Source organism: Phoenix dactylifera, chromosome 2 (assembly GCF_051530095.1).
Source record: "Phoenix dactylifera cultivar Ajwa chromosome 2, Ajwa_hap1_PhDact_Kaust_v1.1, whole genome shotgun sequence".
NCBI lineage: Eukaryota > Viridiplantae > Streptophyta > Magnoliopsida > Arecales > Arecaceae > Phoenix > Phoenix dactylifera.
Window position 1 is genome coordinate 12,281,967 of NC_143191.1, and position 21,163 is coordinate 12,303,129.

Genomic DNA, 21,163 nt, shown 5'->3' on the forward strand with positions numbered 1-21,163 from the left:
CTGATTTTTATGCAACTCCAATCGCCTCCCTGTGGATCGACCTCTTACAACCGCTATTCTTCGAGTAGGAAAGGTAAGAGTAGAATTTAAATTTAACTTTTGTTCGTCGGTTCTAACAACGATCTGTCTAGCATATTTTTAGGTAGACAGAAATCGGTCGAACAATGGCTGTTGTTAACCAACCTATTTGATTTCAAATTGTTTACTAGTAAAGCAATAAATTTCATAGTGACCATCATGACAACCATATTAATTTAGGTATGATAGGTTAATGCCATAGGGCAAGCATCTCTAACTGATAAACTGGACGCACATTTTGATATACACCTATTGGGACTTAGTTTACTACTTAGATGTCAATAGCGGTGTTATTCCAATATAATGATAGTGAAAATGTTATTGAACATATCATCATGGTTGTGATGACCATTATTTTGCCAAGCTGTATGATTTGGAGTTATTTATTATTAAAATAATGACTTATGATTAAGTTATTATGATGGTGTTATAACAGAAAATTGCAGGATATAATGAAAGACAATGCAATTATTTTTAAAATCATTATTCACTCAGTAATATATATATGTATATATATATATATATATATATATATATATGTTAAGGTGATAGATACTTTCTTTGAGAAAACTAGTAAAGAATTAGAATTTTAAAAGAGCTTATATCATTTAGGGAAAATAACAGCTGTTACTATTGTTATGCAATGGTCATTATAACGGAATAATGGATAAATAATGGTTGTTCTTCAAATGTTCATATTAACATGAATAATGTAATGGCCCCCCTCTAGAACTGTTATAATGCCATGGCAGCCATTATATTTAAAATTATGCTACAAAGGAATTAACAAGAAATGAGTAATCCATTTCTTTTGTTACATCATGTTGCTAGAAAACATAGTGAACATTAAACTTGCAAGCCAGGATATGTCGCCTTTAGAAACATAATAATAGCCTTTATGGCAACTTAATATTTGCAACTGAAAATAGTATTTTTTTAGTTTTATCTTGGTTTCACAAGATTCATTTCTAGGCTGCCATTTCGAATAAAGTTAGTAAAGCGTTTGAATAGCTCCAAAATTGTTCCTCAGTGCTCTTGTATCTTCAGGAGCTCATTTTAACAACAAACGCAAACCTCATATTGCCTGCTACTGAACTTATCTGAAACATAGAACTAAGATGTTTCATGTATCACAAAAGTTAACAGCAAAACAAACAGTGGCATATTACAGAAATATGGAAAAATGCCAATTTTTTTATGCCGACGCTAGATATAAGCATCGGTAATTTGGCTCCTGCGCAAAAATTTGCCGACGCTTCTAGGTAGCGTTAGCAGAAATTAAACTACGATGACACTAATAAGTGTCGTCAAAAGCAAAATAAGCTAAAATGGCGCTTATAAGCATCGTCAAAATCAACCCTAAGATGACGCTTATATATGTCGTCCGAGGCCTAACACTAACCTAAGACGATGCTTATAAGTATCGTCGGAAGCCTACCTAACATGGTACCTAAGACGATGCTTATAAGCGTCGTCAGATGCTATTATAAAACCCAAACCTCCAACTAGAGATGGGCACTGGGCCGGGCCGCCCACGGCCCGGCACGGCACGGCACGAAGCGGGCCGTGCCTGGCACAGCCCCTTTGAGAGGGCCGTGCTGGGCTAGAGGGTCCTGGCCAGCGGGCCGTGCCTGGCACGGCCCGCTTCGGGCCTGGGCCGGCACGGCCCGGTCTAGGCCCGCGGGCCAAGCACGGCACGGCCCGCGGGCCAGCACGGCACGGCCCATAAGGGCCTGGGCCGGGCTGGCACGCGGGCCTGGCACGGTCCGGGCCTGGGCCCGGCTCGGCCCGATAAAAATTAATGCTTCATAAATTTTTTTAATAAATTAATAAATATTGAATACTAAGAATTTATGATTTATGAATATAAAGCCACCTTAATGGTGGGGGGTTTGGCATAGACCCCTACCAGTTTATTAATTTAAATCAAAATGGTACATGAAGGGAGGTTTGGACCTTGGTCTGACCTCTAGAATACAATAAGAAACTAAGAAAGGGCCGAGGTTTGGACCTTGGTCTGACCTCCAGAATACAATAAAAATGTACAATTATAAAAAATTAAGAAATCTTACTAATCATCAGTGATTCAGTGAATCAGTATTCACTCTTCAGTCTTCAGTCTTCAGTCTTCAGTAGTGTTTGTATCATCATCATCAGAGGATGTTGTATTATGTCCACCTTTATCTTGAAGTCTTGCCTCAGCATCCAGCCAATCCTTGAAGCAGAGAAGCATCTCCACCGTTTCGCCCGTCATTCTACTTCTCTTTTCGTCAAGAACACGCCGACCTGCACTAAAAGCGGATTCCGATGCTACCGTGGACATCGGCACAGCTAAAATATCGCGTGCAATTGCAGACATAACAGGATATTGATTTCTAATACTCTTCCACCAAGATAATACATCTAGATTCTCTATTTGATTTTCATCATATGCAGAATGAAGATCATTTCGTAAATAAAATTCTAGTTCACTACTTAAAGATGAAGAAGATGAAGAGGAACTTGAAGCATGTGTGTGTCTTCTCTGTGCAATGAATGAAAAAATAGATGACGAACGAGAACTACTAGAAGGAGAAATAGAGGTTTGTATTTGTGTTCTAGATCCACGAATTTTTTCATCATATATAGCATAAATATCATAAAGAAGTTTTTTTACCTCATCTTTAACAGATTCAGCATCTTGATTCATATTTTCAGAGTATGCATCAAGTAAAATTAGCACGCCATTTAATTTAACTCTAGGATCAAATACAGCAGCTAAGTTATGCATAGGACATATCCTGTCCCAATACTCATTCCATTTAGATTCCATTAGGTCAATAATAGGCATTAAAACATCATCATATCTATGTTCTGCAAATTTTTGACTAATTATATATGCTTGTTGTAAAAATGAACATGAAGTAGGGTAATAAATACCAGAAAGAACATTGGTAGCATTATAAAAACTAAGCAAAAAATCTTCCAAAATTTTTCCTTTATTCCAATCAGTTTCAGTCAATGTAAATCCTAATCCACGATCATTAATATATGCACTTAATAAATTTTTATATGGGTATGCATCATGTATCATGCTATATGTGGAGTTCCAACGAGTAATTACATCAAGTTTAAATTTTTTAAAACGTTTACCATGATTTATGCATAATTCCTTAAATTCTTGAAGTCTTGATCTAGAAGCATGAATAAAAGAAACTGCATTTCTAATTTTTGAAATCACATCTTGAATCATGCCCACGCCAGCTTGAACAGAAAGATTTAAGATATGACATGCACATCTAATATGCAGTAAATTTCCATCTAATATGGGATGCAATGAGTCTTTTAATAATACAACAGCAAAATTATTATTAGATGCATTATCAAAAGTAATAGACATAATTTTATCATTAATATTATATGAACATGCAGTTTGATAAATTATATTTGAAATTTGTTGCCCAGAATGTGGAAAATCAAAAGCACGAAAAGCAAGAATACGTTTATTTAATTGCCAATCATTATCAATATAATGAGCAGTAATGGCAATAAAACAATTACTACCTACAGATGCTGACCAAATATCAGAAGTTAATGAAATTTTTACATTTAAAGTAGAAAGTGTTTCAATTAAATTTTGTTTCATTGCTAAAAAATTGGTCATAGCTACTCTTCTAAATGTACGCCTACTAGTTCTTTTGTAAGCAGGTTGTAGGTTTAATTGAACATATTCTTCAAAATTAAAAGATTCACATAAACTAAAAGGTAATTCATCCTTAACTATCCATTTTACAAGTGCTTTTCTTTGATTTTCATGATTATATGCAAAATTACCTACAAGTAATCCCTCTTGTATATTAAGGGTACTTTGAGTTTGAGCATGAGAATCATGCATCCTATGACTCTCTTGATGTCTTTTTAAATGCCCTGTTCCCCCACTACTACTACAACTATAAAGTTTGGCACATTTTTTACATTTAGCTTTCCAGACTCCCTCAAACATAACTCTATCAAATTCATTCCATACAGTACTAGTCCTCTTACGAGAAGAGGTTTGACCTTCACTCGGTTCACCAGTTCTAGAGGAACTAGGAACAGGGGGTTAGGGATTAGTTTCTTCTCCCTCAGAAACAGGAATGCCAAACTGACTTTCCTCAAAAGATGACATATCTATGATTAATTCAAAAAATAAAAACTAACCGCAAGAAGAAATTGAGTAGAGGGTCGGAGGGCAGAGGCAGAGCCGAGATTCCGAGCTTCCTCTTGTGCTCTCAACAGAAGCGACCTTCTCTTCTCAACAGGAACCTCCTCTTGTGTAGCACTTGAACAAACTAAAAATTAAATTGCTAGAAGAGCACTTTGAAGAGAGAAATAATAGCAGTAGAGAAGGAGAGAATGAGAGGTTTGGTGTGGTGAGAATAAGGGAGGAATGGGCTATTTATAGAAGCCCAAATTTTTTTTTCCCCAAAATACCCCTCAATTCAGCCGTTATTGGACTGTTGGGAGGGGTAAAAGGGTCATTTTCACGAAAATAGCCGTTGGAAACGGCTATTTTCCTCCCCCCTCTCGAGACGGGCCGTGCCTGGCACGGCCCGTCTGGAGCCGTTACGGGCCGTGCCAGGCACGGCCCGTTTGGAGACGTTGCGGGCCGTGCCTGGCACGGCCCGTTTGCGCCCGTTACGGGCCGTGCCTGGCACGGCCCGTGGCGTGCCGTGCCCGGCCCGGCCCACCAATAGAGGGGCCTGGGGCCGGGCCGGGCTGGCCTTCCGTGCTGGACGGGCCGTGCCAGGCACGGCCCGTTTAGTCTTTGGGCCCGGGGGGCCTGGGCCGGGCCGGCCCGGCCCGGCCCGTTGCCCACCTCTACCTCCAACCCACCAACCCTAGCATCCTAATTTCAGCCCTCTTTTCATCTCTAGCGCCAACCAACCGACTTCAATCCCCCGACGAGCTCCACCTCCACCTGTCGCAGGTTTCTTTCTCCTCCTCCCACCTCTCCGGGGCCTCCTTCTCCTTAGCTTTCCCTCCCCTCCTTTTCTTCTTTTGCTATTCTATTAATTCTCAATCTCCCAAACCCATAGAGCAACCCCCATCTCAGATCTAAGAGGCTTAAGCAAAGAAGAATCCATGCTAAGTTAGATTCCCTAAGTTCTCTTTATGGTGTTATTTGTTTTTTATCATGCTAAGTTAGAATTCCCGAGTTAACTTTTCAGTGTTTTTTTTATATATTTTACATGAATTTTTGTAGAGATCTAAGGAAAGGAAGATTGATTGTTGGAAAAGATTGGAGTTTCCATTGATAGTCTTTTTGATTAAAAGATGATATCTGCTAATTAGGTTTTGTTCTTGCTTTCAGTCTTTAACAAAATAAGATTGATTGATTACATTTGGATTTATTTTTTTTTTCTTTTATAAGAAAACTTGGAATAAGCTGTAACTGTTTTTTACTATTTTTTTTTGGTACAACGGCGACTCACACTCGACGAGTATAAATACGGCCTACAAAATCAGAAAACAAAATGCTACATAGGCCCGCTGGCAGAGTTTCGTAGTCCACCCATACAAAACCACCTGAGTGATGAGCCGCAAATGAAACTACCCAGTCGGCAGCACAGTTTGCTTCCCTGTAGCTTTTTTTTACTATAAGAATGTAAACTCTGAACTATATTCAATTACTTTCATTCAAAATGTTTTTCTTTATCTCTTAATGCACATATATGGTTAAACGCTAAACCTTTGCCGATCTTATTTCTAGTTTCCCTGTTAAGTCACCAATTCCATTTATTTAATTAACATTACATATCCATCTTAATACACTAATTTGTACTTTCTACATCAAATTGAATGCTTTTGTGCAACCTTTTGTTCTAAAATCACAATATTATGCTATAATGAACTCCAGAAGCATACATTCTTGTTATCAATTTATGAAGGCACTTCCTCCAGTTTTCTTATAATTTTTCATGTCAAGCTTATAATGATTATGTTCGTTCCACAACAAATCTAATTTTTGATATGTATTGGTTTGATTGGACCAAATGCTTTCATTGTATTGTATTGTCCTGCGTTATATTGATTAGATTTCAACTTTTCTAACCTGCTTTGAATTTTGTTGGAAGAAGAGGATGATGTGTTATTGTGTTCTCTTATCATCTTTAGTTAATAAATATTATTCCTTAGGCGCATTTCATTTAGTATTGAATTGTCGCTTAACTGATATTAATTCTTATTTGATCAGATTGCATCTATATTGCATAGGTTTGTCCTTCTCAGGTAAGTAACTACATCCATTTGAATATTTTACATAATTATCATATATTTTTGTATTACCATAATGATTTTTGTATTCTTAACCTCTAAAATTTTTATCTTTTTCTTGTAGGTTCCCGATACTTCCTCTATTCGTAAAGATAATGATGTTGTCATCGATCCCTGATAGCTCTTAGACTATTTATTTAGGAGTTTTATATGTATATTTTTTATAGTTTTGAACTACATTGTAAATATAAATTGATAATGTAAATGTAATCATATTTGACAATATGAATATTTTGAATAATCTATTTAATCATGTAATTATATGACTTTTGTTGGGTATGTGTTTAGAGTATATATATGTATACAGAGTTTTAAAAAAAATTTAATTTTTTTCAAAAAAACTAATTATAACGATGCTTGGTAATACTAAAAAGCATTGCTAATTCGCAACGAATACTGATGCTTATAAGCATTGCTAAAAAGCGTCAGCATTTAGCAACACTTTTTACAAGCGTCGATAAATTGATTTTCAATGCTCATATTGACGCTTTTTTGCGACGTTTTTTACAAGCATCCGCAAATTGATTTTCAACGCTCATATTGCTGACACTTTTGCAATGTTTTATAAAGCGTCGGTAATAAAACTAACGACGCTTATAAGTGTCGGTATAGATGTCATGCCCCAAACCCATTACTCGGGTCGACCACGTGACACGGCCACATAATTCCTAAAGTAAAACCCTAGAGATCATGTAAGGCCTAAAGGTACAATATTCCATAAAATGCCAAAATCAAACATTAATGTAATTCAATCAAATCCAACTAAAATATACTGATTTATTACAAAATTTCAAATGTCCATAAAAAAAAGATAAGCTACTTCTAACTATCTAGCAGTCTGATTCCATGTTGATCTCATTTCTCGTCCCACCCGATGAACTCTACAAATCCAGTGCCTCTGAAAAAAAAAGTAAGAGTAGTATTAGCTTTTCCAGCCCAGTAAAAATCCCAACAGCCACACATAGTAATAATGATAAAATCATTAAAGTAACGAATAAATGTCATTTCATCATTTTCAAAGCTCAACAAACAACAAGTATATGTAATCATTTCATATACATAAATCCTTTTTCACATTATGTGATCCATTCACGTATTACTCTGATTTCCAAATTTTAGAATTTATCACTTCTGGCTTTGGACTAACCAAGATCATGTCCCAGTCCAAGACTGCATGATGACCCAAAGATTGATTTAAAGATTGATTTTGATGATCACAAAATCTTGAAGTATAAATACTAATGTTTGTGTTGCAAGAAGAAAGATTATTTATTTTGCAAGGAACATAGCAAGTTGGAAGAATTCAAGAAGGCCTCCAAAGCTCTCAAGAAAAGTTAGAAGAAAGCCACACCTCATTGGCCCAAGATTCAAGCTCAAAGGCTTCAATTTAGAAGAGCAAGTTTTAAGAAAAATTCAAAAGAATAGTCTTCGAGTCGACTCCTGAGGAATTTGAGTCGACTCCGATGCTTGTCGAGTCAACTCCAGAGTAGAACGAGTCGACTCCAGGGTGTAACAGACAGAAAAGTCAGAAAAGCGATTTTCGACCCTGAGATTCGAGTCGACTCCTGTGGAACGCGAGTCGACTCCGATGGTTGGCAGGTCGATTCCAAAGAAAGCGAGAGTCGACTCTCAGTGGCACACAAAGAAAAAGTCAGAGAGGAGTTTTCGGACTCTGAGATTCGAGTCGACTCCCGAAATACACGAGTCGACTCCGAGACACCGCGACCCCAAAGAGACAGAAGGCCATATTTCGGAGTCTGAGATCCGAGTCGACTCCCAGACAACTCGAGTCGACTCCAAGGCAGCGCTACACCAAAATGGCAGAAGGCTGTGTTTCGGAAACTGAGAGCCGAGTCGACTCCGGAACAGTTTGAGTCGACTCCAAGACCAGACAAGCCAAAAATGCAGAGGATCAGTTTTCGGGCTCTGAGAGCCGAGTCGACTCCAAGAGAATCCGAGTCGACTCGAGGAAGAAATCAGAAAGAATGTCCTCTGAATTCATGGGATGAGCCGACTCCGAAAATGCCAAGTCAGCTCCAGATGTTGGCGAGTCGACTCCGGGTTAAGACGAGTCGACTCCCAGTCGAGGATGCACAATAATTCAAATTTGGAACAGTGGCCGAGTCGTCTCCAGTAAAGCACGAGTCGACTCCTGCAACAGACGAGTCGACTCCTGATCGCGCGAGTCGACTCCGATCCCAACGGTAATATTGTCAGGAAGTGCAGACTATGTCCAACGGCTCTATTTTTGTCTCTAACGGCTATATTCTTGTTTCCACGCCATCTAAAGCTATAAAAACAAGAAGAGAGCTAGGGGAGAACTCATGGAAGTGGGAGAAAATATTTAGGAAAGAGATTACAAGGGAAATCTCCCATAAGCACAAAAAGGGCCATTCAAAGTGAAATAGAGAGAAGAAGAGCATCCAAGCGAATCCCAAAGCTTCCTCTCCATCCGTGTGCTGCCTCGGTGATCCTCTACTTCGTGCCAAATCAGAAGAGGGTCAAGTAAAGAAGAAGCCGAGCTCCTTCATCTTCAAAACTCGTTTGAGGGCTTCACTTTACTCTATTTGTTTATATTGTTATATTTGCTTGTTTAAGAAGCTTTGATTTGTTTTAAACCTTTATTTTAATATCTTGTAACTTGATTCAATCAAGGGATTGAATCAAGGGGTTAAGGTTTGTTGGTGAGCCAAAGGGGAAAACCAACGGTGTTAGGTTTGTTGGTGAGCCGAGGGTAAAACCAACGTGTAAGGGTTTGATTGTGATCCCGGGAAAACAATCGGATTGGTTCTAGTCGGTGAGCCTGGAAAAACCGACCGAGTTCGTTGTGCGCTCGTAAAACAACAAGTTGGGTTGTGAGCTTGTAAAACAACCGGCTGTAATCTGTAGGATTATAGTGAAATTCCCAAGAGGTCTTGGGGAGTGGATGTAGGTGCTGGGGTGCACCGAACCACTATATGTTTATTGTGTTTGTAATGCTTTTTGTCATTGTCTAACTTACACTCTCACTCACTTAGATAAATTGCTTGCTTAACTATTATCCGCGAATTCTTTAGTAGCAAGCATATTCAATCAAGTCACATTCTATACATCAAACTGGTGCTAAGTTTAACTTTCACTGTGCATCTATACAACTTAGCATAATTAATCAAAAACTCATAGAAGTAGGTCAAAAGTTTTAAAAGACCCAATTCACCCCCCCCTCTTGGGTTGTATCTACTGGGCAACAAGTGGTATCAGAGCAGGTGCTCAAATATTGTTTGTAGTCTTAACCGACTAGAGCCAAAGATCATGACAACTCAAATAGATAGTTTTTTAGGAGAAGGACAATCAATTGATACACCTCCACTATTTAATGGCATAAACTATACACATTGGAAAATACGCATGCGCATTTTTATTCAATCACAAAACTATTATTTATGGAAAATCATAATAAATGACCTTCACACACTCTCTCAAACTATTAATGAAAAGGACTTAGCACAATTGAATGCTAATGCTATGAACATATTATATTGTGCTATTCAAGAAACAAAGTTTAATGAAATTTCTGCATGCTTATCTGCTAAGAAAATCTGGGATACTTTAGAAAATATTTATGATAAATCTCAGATTAGCTCACATGTGCTTCAATTGCATACTAACAATGAGACTGCAGAAAAAGGTGTTGAATCTCCCACCTCAGTCGAGTCGACTCCAAGTATTTCAGAGTCGACCCTCAAGTTAACCGAGTCGACTCCAATTATGTCCGAGTCGACTCCGAGGCAAATCAGCTTCCTAAAGACAAAGAAGAAGAGGAAGCAAGAAGAAAGGAAGAAAGAGGTAAAACGCAAGAAAGCCTTGACCAAGAGAAAGTCAGACAAGGATTTGAAAGTTAGGAGCAACAATGAACCACAAGAGGTAACTAATTTATGTCTTATGGTACAAGAAGATAAAGTAGAATCTGAATCTAATCTTACACCAAATGAATTTCATGAAGAATATTCTTATAATGAACTTTTGAATGCTTTTCATGATTTGTATGGTGAATGTAAAAAACTAGCTATGAAGAATAAAAATCTTAAGAAACTAACTTCTGAAAATGAAAGCTTAAGGTCGTTTTCAGAAGAATTGATTCAGAAAAATCATAACTTAATTAAAGAAAATCAAAACTTAAGTAAAGAAATTAATCAATTAAAATCTTTTATTAACAAATTCACCGTAAGCTCTGAAAGATTAAAAATGATGTTTGAAAGCCAACATGCTGATTTTGATAAATCAAAATTTAGCTTGACTCCTCCACTTAGCCATAAATCTCTAGAGAAAAAGGTTATCAATTCACCAAGCAAACCATTAAATAAGATAACTTATTTCAAACATAAAAAAAATGGGCTTAACAACTTTTCCTATCATTCTAACACAATTAAATTAAAAGGTAAAGTTATTACTATTAAATAGATTTGGGTTCCAAAAGGAACCATATGTCCTAACTCTCAAGGACCCAAGCAAGCTTGGGTACCCAAAATGAAAATATGAGGATGTAGACATAGATGTGCCAAGATACCCATGAAACAAATAGATTCATACAAATGGGTGTTCTAGACACATTGAAACTTAAAATATACTTATGAAAAGTAATTTTAAATAATAATAATAATGAAATCAGTAATTCTTGCATCTCATCATTATTTTTGTTTTAGTATTTGATTAAAGTATGAATTGCATGTGTTGATCAATTGTGTGATATAGAAAATACTTTTGGAAATATAATCAAATCACTTCATTTTATAGGATACTTTACTCACCATTGGATAAAGTTGCTAAATGATTAATCATTATTAAGATTAATTCTATGAATTCTCTATATGCTTGATTGAGAGTTTTTTATCCATGGCATTATTGTTTATTGATCATAGATATGATAATGTGTACTTGGTATGCTTTTGAATATATGCACTATGAATACCATGATTAAAGAAACCATCTTTGGCATATAAAATCAACTCATGCTAGTATATACTTAATCTCAAAAGACCTTGCCATTGGGTTACGTAGATTATCTTCTGAAAGGTCAAAGTTTTGCTATGCATGCTAACGAAGGAAACAAACAAAAATCATTTCTAAATCTAAAGATGTTGTTTCCATCACTAAGTTTTCTAAAGCTTACATTGGATTTGTTCTTGGAAAATAAACTTGAAATATTTTCTGTATTTGCTGAATCGTGTGAAAGTGCTTCAAATGATAAAGGTTTCCAAACTATGAATCATGGCACAGTGTTGAAAACAAAAATCCTGATAAAGGTTATACAGAAAATAACATTAAACTCGATTATTTCAGCTCCAAGGACATCATAAGTAAAATAGGGGTAATAGAATTCTTGAAGAAATGAAAAAGACAATTGTGTATGATAGTAATCTACTTAAATGATTTTTTAAAAGCTATCATCACTGCTTGTCATACATATGATTTCTATTAGATCTATTTTTGATGAAAACTCCTTTTGATCTTCTGAAAAATTGAAAATGAACCATTGCATATTTTTCATATTTTTCAGTCATACACGTTATGCTTGATATGTTCTTATGAAAATAATGCCTAGAGATATGTCTATCCTTGGATATCATTCATCAAGCAATGCATATAAAATATTCAATGAAAAGATTTTAGTTGCAGAAATATCAAGTCATTTTATTCTTTATGAGACTAATGATTTATTATCAAGATACTAAGATCAAATTATATATGCATATGGTTAATCGTTTACATATAACAATCTGAAAAACCTGGTAATAATTAGAACCAAATTGGATTTTTCAGATATGCACTTAATGAAGAAAAATTGATGACGACTAATAGACTAAATCAAGAAAAGATGAAATAGATCTTGATAAGATTCTTGCATGATTAGAAGTAAAGATCACCATTATCATTTGTTTGCTTCATGAGCTTTATAATCTGTCAAATGAATGTGTAGAATGCACTTCTATGTGGTTATTTCATTAAAAAGGAGATCTATGTTAAATAACCACCATATTTGAAAACACTCATTACAAATATGTTAAAGCAATATATAATTTGGAACAAGCATCAACAGCATGATACAAAAGCTTAAGCAACCTTTTTGATAGAAAGTAATAGTGATAAATCTTTGCATCAAAAAGAAGAATTTGTGATATCTTACTTGCTCATAGTTTACATTGATGACATCATTTTTGGTTCTACTAATGAAGAGTTATATGAAGACTTTACTTAGCTCATGCAAGGAGAGTTTGAAATACGTATGATGAATGAATTAACATCTTCTCTCAAACTCCAAATTAAGACAAATAGGAAAGGGGATCTTCATTGACCAACGTTAGTCCACAAGAAAACTCCTATAGAAGATTGGCATGAAGAAGGTATATCTATGACCCCATCTTGTAGAATTTGAAAAGGATGAGCAAAGTAGATCTATTGTTTTAAAGCTGTATTGAAGCATAATAGAATAATTATTTTAGCATACAGCTAGTAGACCAGATTGTATGCTCATTATGTGATCTTGTGCAAGACTTCAATCTAACTTTAATGAATCATATTTTATTGATAACAAATAAATCATAATCAGAATTTTGATAGAAACAACTGTTTAAGATAAAGTTGATTAAAACTTAGCTAACATGTCTTATTAATAATTATCTTAAGCAAATAGAATCTAAACTAAATTGATTTTGGAAATAAGAAATTAATTTGACCTTGATAAATCTTTCTATTGCCTCACATGCTTGTCCTTGAACTATCTTGGTTAATGAAACTATTTCTTTAGTTCAAGTGATATGTGCTTGCCTATATTTAGGCAATCTCTTGAGTAAAGTGACTCAATATTCAACTATTGTCTTATCTTATATTGAGTCATCTAGTTAGAAATATGTTGGATGAATGGTTTGTATCTTAAAGAAACTAAAGACTTTCTTTCAAGAAAGAAAAGGAGTTTGTTAATAATGCAGAATCCTTGAGCAAGAAAATGAGTGATTTCAACTTGAAGGACACCTCCACATAAGATACAATAAACATTCACATGCAAACCAGAGAGAGGATCTTCTTCAGTCAAAAGTTCACACATAAGAAATCTAGTTTGGCTTGAAGAATATATATAATGAATAGGTAATTTTAGATACCTTTCTCACAAATTAATTGAGCAAAGTCAATAACTTAAATCTTATGATGGCATGATTAAATTTTTTAATTATTAATTTTTGATATCATGTCTATATGTGTATTGACTGACTTATACTTTTAGAAACTATTTCATGGTTTGTCCAAACTAAATGATTTCTTAGCCTATATCATAACCATGAAATACACAAGTATATGCTTAAAATTTTGGATGTAAAATAACTTGTGAGAAGTTATGAATCCATGAGCATAATGAAAATATTGTGTGCATAATATACATATATATGATACATAAGATTAATTCTTTATTCTGCTCTTTCATGTAAATTACTTGAGAATAACAAAGAGAAAGAGAGATAAAGAAAAGATAATGGATATTATTCAAGAGAAGTAAAGATCTAAGTAAAAGGCAAATACTTCAATCTTAAGGAAAAGCAAAACAAGCATAATATATTCGGCACATTTGGAAGGAATAAAATCCATAATTAATTACACTTAAACAAGGAGAATTTGAAGTAAACATTTTAACCTTTCTATATTGCTCATCATAGGGATGGTGCCAATGGGGAGGCTAGTGGTAGTACCCGGCACTATTTGACCCAACTATTCGGTGTAGGGCATATTAGGGACGGCACAAGAGGGAGGCTAGTGGTAGTACCTCGTGCCCCTTCCCAACTCCACCGGATAGGGAGCAAATAGAGTATAGAGCATAAGAAAGTAAAAATGAATGACAAAGTAAATGAAAGTATATAAGAAGAATCAAGTCAAGCTTTAATCACTTGGAAACACAACTTAAGGATGAAATCAGTGCAAGATTATATTTAAATAGGGGGAGTTTATTTGAAAAGAATTGATTTTGATCCTTGACATGCTTATTCTTAATATTTTAATGCATGACTTAGCAGACAGTATACTTTGCATATGGCATGATGGTTTAAATTATGGGTTCTCAATGCTTCATGCTTGGATAATTTGATTGAATGTTTGGAATACTACATAAATTTTTTTTTGGTATTATTAAAAAGAAATTTCAGATTTGTCGTTCACAATCATCGTTAAAATCTGAAAGGTGAATAAAATTTGTAAAAAGGAGAAGAGAAGGATATCTCTATTTAGGCAAAATGAATTGAGTTTGTTTTTATCCTTCAACTTGATTAACTTTGGTATATAATGTTCTAACTCATACCAAAACTCAACATAAATACAAATACTCTGAATATGCTCTTACATGTTTGAAATATGTGTTTTCAAACGTAATGATTTAAGATGAGCTACAATCTGGAAGATACATATCTCAAATTATGATTTTGAAAGCCTCAATTGAAAATCCTATGTAATTCAGAATCTGATTTTGTATAAAAGCTTAAACTCCATATGATTTCTAAATAAAATCTTAATGAAAGAAAAACAGAATTAATTTTGATGCCTTTGGTTGATTGCTCTACGCATCCGAAACATATCATTTCTTATCTTCAAAGTATACTAATATTGGCCTAAATGATGTGGCTTTCAATGATCTTGATTGCAAGTAAATATTTTTAAATATATGATTTTATTTTGATATTAAAAAATCTATTGGGCTTCATGTATACATTGCTGAAAAACTGTGATTAAGAAATTGAGTTCTATAAATATATATATTTCAATGATCATCTATATGTTTTTCTCTCCTACATTATTAAAGACAGAATAGAGTGAATGATCTTAAAGCAAGAAATATTTCAGCTCACTCGAATGATTCTAAAAGAAAGAAAATGTAAATGCTTTTGAAAGAAACTGAGCTTCAAATGAATCATTTTCTGATTAATATTTCTATACATTTTCTCTAAGATTAAGAGAAAGCATAACTTGTTCTTGAAGGATTAGAAAGAGTAATTGCCACAAATTTTGAATAATGCTATACTACTCTACATTCTCGATATCATAGAATTTCAGTTTTATTCACGATTATCATTAAAATCTGAAATTCAACAATAGAAAAGAATGATTAAAGAAGAATACATCTTTTGAGGGGGAGCTTTAGATATTCAGTATCTCATACCTTGATTTTTATGGATTGATTTTGATGAACCTCCTTATATTGCAAGACATGCTTTAATTACCTTGAGATGAATTCTATAAAGGTTGTCTTATCTCAAACCTTGAGTCTTATGAAAATAAGCTGAAACTTATAGAAAATATATTTTTGAGATTGACAATTTTATTGAACATTATCTTCAAATTCTAAACTCTTAAATGGAATGATCAATTGAGGGGGAGAAAGAAAATTTCAGAAGGAGAGGTCTTATGGAACTTAATCGCATAACTCTATAACTAAAGGAGAGAGAAAGAATACTAAATGAAAAGTGATCCTAATGCTCTCCAATATGTATCATCTGAAATTTAATCTGAAAATCTTTACGATACATCTTGAGGCTTGTTATTTGGCTAATATTTCTTATGCATACATCATGAACCAAATTGCAAGTCAAACAGTTGATCTTAAGAGCCTCTAACTTAATGAAAAAGGGGGAGAATAACGTGTTGAATTTTTTTTTTGTATCTCTTAGAAAATCTATTTTGAAATTCACTAATGAGTCCAAATTGGCTTGCTCTTTAGAACTTAAATTGTGTGCCAATTCATATTTTTTTTATGTATCAAATTGTGCTTATTTTCTAAAGGAATAAAAGAAAGTCTTTAAGAGAGCTCTAAGATATATCAAAATTGCATGAATCCATATTTTGGTATTTGTGCCCCAATGCTCTTATTATCATTAAAGAACTTTGAAGTCATTAAGAATTAATGATCCAACATGATGATATGTTTTTCAAGTATATGAGTTTTAATCTTATACTCTGAAAATTAATTAAATTGCTCTCATGTTGATAAAATACTTAATAGATTGGGCAAAAGATCTTAAATGAACAAGCTTTCATACTTATTATTAAAGAGAGGTTAGATTTTCACTCATGTGTTTCCTTGAATATCAATTGTGGTACTTCTTGTATTAACCTAAGGAAGATTCCACCTATACTTGATTAGAAAACTATCTGTGGTATCAAATTAGAAAACTTCTTGAAATCACATTCGATGTGTTCTGCTCTGAAATTATCTTAATTGGCTCTGATCTATGCTCATTAATCTGATTCTAATATTATTGCCTTGAGTTTTATGATTCATATCCTTGCAATAATTTGACATGCAAATCAGAGTACAATAAGGAAAAGAAATATTTGAGTATTCGTATCTTTGTGCTTCATGTTTCACTATCTTTTTGATGCTGTCAAAAAGGGGGAGAAATATCTAAGTATATGCTCATAATGCTTTGTGTTTTGCATTGAACACCAACTCAGCTTAAATTGAAATATGTTGATTGTGTTAAGCTGATTAAATCTAACGCATTATCATGAAGTATGTTTTTAAATATATATGTTTTCTACTTCATGCAACTTAGCTATGTATTACTTCTAGAACACAATATATTTTATATTGCATATACTCTAAGTTTTGTCATCATCAAAAAGGGGGAGACTGATGACCCAAAGATTGATTTAAAGATTGATTTTGATGATCACAAAACCTTGAAGTATAAATACTAATGTTTGTGTTGCAAGAAGAAAGATTATTTATTTTGCAAGGAACATAGCAAGTTGGAAGAATTCAAGAAGGCCTCCAAAGCTCTCAAGAAAAGTTAGAAGAAAGCCACACCTCATTGGCCCAAGATTCAAGCTCAAAGGCTTCAATTTAGAAGAGCAAGTTTTAAGAAAAATTCAAAAGAATAGTCTTCGAGTCGACTCCTGAGGAATTCGAGTCGACTCCGATGCTTGTCGAGTCAACTCCAGAGTAGAACGAGTCGACTCCAGGGTGTAACAGACAGAAAAGTCAGAAAAGCGATTTTCGACCCTGAGATTCGAATCGACTCCTGTGGAACGCGAGTCGACTCCGATGGTTGGCAGGTCGACTCCAAAGAAAGCGAGAGTCGACTCTCAGTGGCACACAAAGAAAAAGTCAGAGAGGAGTTTTCGGACTCTGAGATTCGAGTCGACTCCCGAAATACACGAGTCGACTCCGAGACACCGCGACCCCAAAGAGACAGAAGGCCATATTTCGGAGTCTGAGATCCGAGTCGACTCCCAGACAACTCGAGTCGACTCCAAGGCAGTGCTACACCAAAATGGCAGAAGGCTGTGTTTCGGAAACTGAGAGCCGAGTCGACTCCGGAACAGTTTGAGTCGACTCCAAGACCAGACAAGCCAAAAATGCAGAGGATCAGTTTTCGGACTCTGAGAGCCGAGTCGACTCCAAGAGAATCCGAGTCGACTCGAGGAAGAAAATCAGAAAGAATGTCCTCTGAATTCATGGGATGAGCCGACTCCGAAAATGCCAAGTCAGCTCCAGATGTTGGCAAGTCGACTCCGGGTTAAGACGAGTCGACTCCCAGTCGAGGATGCACAATAATTCAAATTTGGAACAGTGGCCGAGTCGTCTCCAGTAAAGCACGAGTCGACTCCTGCAACAGACGAGTCGACTCCTGTTCGCGCGAGTCGACTCCGATCCCAACGGTAATATTGTCAGGAAGTGCAGACTATGTCCAACGGCTCTATTTTTGTCTCTAACGGCTATATTCTTGTTTCCACGCCATCTAAAGCTATAAAAACAAGAAGAGAGCTAGGGGAGAACTCATGGAAGTGGGAGAAAACATTTAGGAAAGAGATTACAAGGGAAATCTCCCATAAGCACAAAAAGGGCCATTCAAAGTGAAATAGAGAGAAGAAGAGCATCCAAGCGAATCCCAAAGCTTCCTCTCCATCCGTGTGCTGCCTCGGTGATCCTCTACTTCGTGCCAAATCAGAAGAGGGTCAAGTAAAGAAGAAGCCGAGCTCCTTCATCTTCAAAACTCGTTTGAGGGCTTCACTTTACTCTATTTGTTTATATTGTTATATTTGCTTGTTTAAGAAGCTTTGATTTGTTTTAAACCTTTATTTTAATATCTTGTAACTTGATTCAATCAAGGGATTGAATCAAGGGATTAAGGTTTGTTGGTGAGCCAAAGGGGAAAACCAACGGTGTTAGGTTTGTTGGTGAGCCGAGGGTAAAACCAACGTGTAAGGGTTTGATTGTGATCCCGGAAAAACAATCGGATTGGTTCTAGTCGGTGAGCCTGGAAAAACCGACCGAGTTCGTTGTGCGCTCATAAAACAACAAGTTGGGTTGTGAGCTTGTAAAACAACCGGCTGTAATCTGTAGGATTATAGTGAAATTCCCAAGAGGTCTTGGGGAGTGGATGTAGGTGCTGGGGTGCACCGAACCACTATATGTTTATTGTGTTTGTAATGCTTTTTGTCATTGTCTAACTTACACTCTCACTCACTTAGATAAATTGCTTGCTTAACTATTATCCGCGAATTCTTTAGTAGCAAGCATATTCAATCAAGTCACATTCTATACATCAAACTGGTGCTAAGTTTAACTTTCACTGTGCATCTATACAACTTAGCATAATTAATCAAAAACTCATAGAAGTAGGTCAAAAGTTTTAAAAGACCCAATTCACCCCCCCCTCTTGGGTTGTATCTACTGGGCAACACTGCACAAATCTCACGCATAAGCTCGTGGCAGCTATCCCACGCGTAAACCTGTGGAGGCTATCCTACGCATAAGCTCGTAGAGGCTATTCCACGCATCAGCTCGTGGCAGCTATCCTACGCATAAGCTCGTAGAGGTTATTTCATGACAAGGTTAGTCCAACCCATTTTACATGTCTAGCTTTACATGTTTAATCACATTTCAATCACATCACGTATTTCCATAAATTCTCATAAATATATTAATCCTTTCCAATTTAATTATTTCAATATTTTCATAATAAACACAATGCACACCTCGTATGTGTCATATCAGTTCATAAAACAAATAACAACATAATTATAAAATAAACCCAACGATAAATCAAATATATGCATAGAAGTGCTCAGATGTAGGGATTCTTACAGAAATTGTAGACTGACACAAACATGGATCCGAATCACAACCTACGAGCTGGGGTGCTGAGTCCCCTGATCCAAACCTCCTGGCACCGCTGACTCTTCTCCTACAACATCAATTATAAATCACGAACTAAATTATTTAATATTAAAATATTCTGAACCATAACTTACATATACTTTAGGGGCCATTACTAGGTCCCCAATCATCTCAACCCCTCCAGATTTAGGGGCAGTCGGGGAGGCCCGACTCCCCACCTTGTACCACTGGCCTATGTCGTCGCCAGCCATGGCCGCCGCCATGCCGGCGACGATGGCCGGTCTCGGTGAAAAGACCAAAAGGAGGATGAATGAGAGAGAAAGGAAGAAGACCCTTCTCTCTTCACGGATGGGAGGACATCTCCCCTTTCCCATTTCTTGGTCCAAGGGCAGCAGCCGCCACCTGCCCAACCCTCAACCACCACCCTCCCAACCCTCGGCCACCACTGGCTGAACCATCACCGGCCGCCACTGTTGCAGTCGCCGGCGATGGTGGCCGGCCAAGAGAGGGAGGGAAGAAGAGATCTTTCCTCTTCTTCTCCAAGAACTGATAGACCTCCCCTCCCCTCCAGCATCATCGACAGAAGGCCACCATGATGGTGGCTCGACTCCCCCCCACCCGACGGCAGCCACGGTGGCCCACGATCGCCGTCGTCGCCGCCGGTGGCCAACCGACGAGGGGAAGAGGAGGAGAGGACGGGATCACGAGGAAGAAGACCTCGGATCCGCCATCCCCCATCTCCAAACAAACCTGCAATCCCTCCCAATTCCAATGTCACGCCCCCGCCTACGTGGGGCACGTGAGGCACCCAGTGCCCACGTGAGGGCCACATGAGGGGGGAATACGGGGCTCTCCTGCCAGATATTGTCTGGTTCCAGGGCTTCACACAAGCGTCCTTCACCCCTCCTCGATTTTATTTTTCATCCAAAATGCGTCTGCAGGATTAGGAGATACCCGCCTCGTATGCCCAGGCTCTGGAACGAGTGTTTCCGATGTGGGACTATTGGGTCTCACACCCTTTCCACCATCGGACAAGAGCCGTCCTCGACTCTGATACCAAATGTCACGCCCCCGCCTATGTGGGGCACGTGAGCTAGGCACCCAGTGCCCACGTGAGGGCCACATGAGGGGGGAAAATACGGAGCTTCCCTGCCAGATATTGTTCGGTTTCGAAGCTTCACGCAAGCGTCCTTCACCCTTCCTCGATTTTGTTTTCCACCCAAAACGCGTCTGCAGGATTAGGAGACACCCGCCTCATATGCCCAGGCTCTGAAACGAGTCTTTTCAATGTGGAACTATTGGGTCTCACAATAGATAATAAAAAGCATCGGCAATGCTTGATTTTCTTGGCTGAGATCCAATACAGACACCTTACGAAATGAGGTATAGACACTAAATTATAATCTGACCCTGACCTATTTGAAGAAATGCTGCATTAATCTATGTTTCTATTAGATATGACCTCTCACCATGCTTGCTAAATAACCAATTGACACAATACAATTCAATCATGGTAGCATCGCATCTAATTGTACTAGTTTTATAGATTAGCACTTAGTGATGTCAACCAAACATAACCTAATACCTAGATGAGTTATATTTCTTTGTTCTTAAAAAAAAAAAAGAAGAAGAATATAAGAGGCTTCTGATACC